A 3,544-nucleotide genomic window follows, 5' to 3' on the forward strand; every position below is an offset into this window, starting at 1 on the left:
AGTCTGGGAACGTTGCTTGCAAAGTGCTGGTGCACAGGGCAGAATTTTAAGCTTCAAGCAAAACAAGAGGAGTGAATGCGAGTCGGCGCATTTTGTTTATCTTCCGCTAATCAACGAGAACTTCAATGAACACTGGCATTCATGAGTACCATGAAATCCTCTGAATTTTAGACTTTGGAGACTTTTTTCTGATGTTTAAAAGAAAATCTTTACACTATAGGGATCAACCTTAATTCACATTCTCGTTTAGCAAAATTTATAAATTACCCTTCTTCTCTGTTAGTGCCCTTAAACGTTGCTCTGTCTACCTTTATTTCTCTATTTCTCTCGCTGTCTGATTTTCTTTCTATTTCCCTTCCACTCCTAATCTTCTTGAAATGATCTGGCGTCGTTTCATAACAAAACGTTATCCCATTATTCACCTATTAAGCATTAAGCTATTGTCTTAGGCAATGTTTTAAACTGTATAGAAAAAAAGCGGTTATGATGGATATTTTGACACACTAGACTGGAAAGCAATCGCTATAAACATAATAATGCGAGACTATAACAATAATGCCAAAAAATATTAGGAATAGCGAAGAAACTTTCAATGCTGGTATTGATCCAAAACCTACAATTACCCCCAAACACGAAATGTTGAAAACATCAGAGCAATGTCCTGTTTCACACCTCTGGGCTACCTTAATAAAAAGACTCATAAAAGTGCGATTCCGACTTGACTGCATGAGGTCACCAGCATAGGGATATGTGCTGTTTGTCGCGGAAAAAGGCACGACAAAACTTTTTTTCTTCCCGCAGAGGGTTGAAACGAGTGGGGACACTGCGTTGCATGCGTTACCTTTCTGGAACTTACAAAATTTTAAATTTAAGGGTTTTTATTTCCTAATGATTCGTACAATAACTGAGAGCAGTTCACAAAATATTCAGGGCAAAAAACGTCACGATTTCGCCAAATTCGTAATGACGAGCAGCTCTGAACATTACCGAAACTAAAAAGAACTAGCATTCAATCCTCTTCGTGTAAATTTTAATTACATCCATCGACCGATGCGGATTGCCCATGAGCATAGCAACAGTGGCGTGGCGTGGCGTAGAAGGGAAGACACCACAAAGAGAAGATAAATGAGAACTCCTGATGAACCATGATGAGAACGAGACAGTCTAGGCAATGCACGAACTTCACGTGTCGACTAATACGATCAAATCCAACGTAATTTCCGAGACTTAACCAAGCGTCAAAGCTCTGAACACAGAAGACAAAAGCAGCTTAGTGCAGCAATAGGTTAATGTTATACCTAGTGCACATTGCCAATCGAATTCATTTTATCGAGTCGAAGCTAGACAGTCTCCTTGATGGCGAGGCAAGAGCTATTTTGACATTGACACAATACAACCAATTCGGCTCCCGACCTTGATTTAAAAACAAACGTGAATAATTTGAAAGTCACACTCGAATTGAGTTGAATTGAGACGCACTGTGCCACAATACACTTTTGCCGCTTCCAGAAAGAAAAATCTGTCTGATCCCGACTCAATAAAAATAAATCCTACCGGCAGTGTGCACTGGGTATAAACCTATGAGGGCAGACTCCTTGCGCCTGGGTGAACAAATCTTGAAGTGTGGATAGCTCGTGCATTGCCTTCATGAAATAGTTCAAACTTCCACTTACACACGCTAACAAATATACCCACAAATGAAACAATAATGTTATTAGGACGTACAAGCAAAAACAAAGAGATTATAGTAGATGGTAGTCATGGGTGCATTCTATATCAACTGTAAGCATTGCAAAAATGGAATTGACAGGAAAATCGCTTAAACCTAATGAAAATAGGTAAATGGTGGTCTGCAATTGAAGTATCTAATAGATTTAACTGATCTAACAAATTTTAGAAGGAAAAATAAATCACAAAACGCCTGTCAAAGAGTTTCTCAGTGGGGCCAATATATCTTACCTCTGAAATTCTGAAAAATCAATCTGTGGCTTTTTATCAAAAGAAAAAAGTTGAAAAGAAAAAGGTCTACGAAGGGTCAGACTGTGGTGAAATCAGGACTTAGGCTAAACAGATGGTTACTCGAAACGAAAAATGCCTAGTGGTCCTTCCTCTCCACCAAATCACTACAAGGTGATGGTTATAAAAGAAAAAGAAGAGAAACCAAAGAGAAATAAAAGATAAAACGTCAAAAACATTTTGAAAACCTGGCGATGAAGATGACATGTGGCGATGAAATATCATCCCTAAATGCAAAGAAAAAAAAGTTCATGACAAATAATAATATCCTCTCAAAAACATGTCAATGTATCGGTAAATGGGAGTCATCTGCTGTCGCCATGGAAACGAGATTCAGACTCTGCTGGTTCCAAGCAGCTGTCTTTGTAACAGCACATGTTTCGTTATTTCAGTACCAAGAATACATTTTGTTGAACGGACAGAAAAAGTGAAAATAGCTAGTCGATTTCAAACGATCACTAATCCCCCTCCTATGTTTCCCAGAAAGAGCACAGCACTGATGCTACCTGTGCTGCCCATGGAACTGTTGCCATACTTAGTCCAGCGCATTCTTCTTAAATAAGCTCATAGTTTTTGTCTTGTTCCTTTGTCGTAGATTTAGCTGGATCTTTATTTCTCTTTCTTTTTCTTTCAATTTCCGCGCCCCCACCCCTACTAATCTGACTCTCCTAATTTTCCATCCTATTTCGAAACACAATCCCCCCCCTCCCCCCAAAAAATAAAAAAAATAAAAATTACACACTCCTCTCTGAGCAGTTTTGCAAATTCGCAGGCTCAAACCTATCAAAGTGCAACGGAGAGAAAATTTTGAAGCCCCCATACTAAGGCGAGAATTATCGAAAAATAATATTTTAGCATTTCTGACCACAACCTGTACAATATTGCATTTTTTCTACACTTTGTTAATATACACATGTATTATTTTGCCTTCAGATATTTAATTAAGAAATGGAGAGGGAGCCGTTACGCCACTCAGAGAAAATGTATACATACAGGGACCGACCATGCACTCAATTCTGCAGTAGTAGCAATCCACAATAGTATACTGTGCAGCAGCGCACACTGACAGGGTTATTCAGTGCAGGCTTAAAAAAACACAACATTTGTCTAAAACTGCCCCACTCCCTAGATGATTTCCAGTATTCTTGACAAAACAGACAATTGCATGACGTGTACTCTTTGCGGAGTGGCTGGGCTCTCCGTCGATAAATCAATGTTCTACAGTGATTACCTTCCCCAAACTACATTCATCGCCCGACAAAACAGCTCGTCAATACAATGTAGTTACAAGACCAATGGATTCTCCGTTTCGATTTTCCTTTTTCCTTTTTTTTAATCTTTACATTTTGTAGTGCTCTGTCTTCTTGGTTCGTCTTGTTATCAATTTTTAAAATGTTTATTTAGATCCTATTTCTGGAAACGGTGGGGATGGTAATGGTGGCTCTAGTTAACGAGGAAAATTTGAAAAACGGACAAGAGAGAGAGAGGGGGGAAGAGAGAGAGAGAGACAGAGAGAGAGAGAGAGAGA

General features: G+C 39.0%; 1 protein-coding gene across 1 annotated transcript in view; it reads right to left on the reverse strand.

The window, feature by feature from the left end:
- Positions 1-3,544, reverse strand: part of LOC100533453 (putative neurotransmitter transporter) — a gene marked incomplete in the record, with an annotated part of 67,114 nt that overhangs the window by 37,003 nt on the left and 26,567 nt on the right.

This window comes from Aplysia californica, unplaced genomic scaffold (assembly GCF_000002075.1).
Source record: "Aplysia californica isolate F4 #8 unplaced genomic scaffold, AplCal3.0 scaffold00539, whole genome shotgun sequence".
In the NCBI taxonomy this organism is placed as follows: Eukaryota; Metazoa; Mollusca; class Gastropoda; order Aplysiida; family Aplysiidae; genus Aplysia; species Aplysia californica.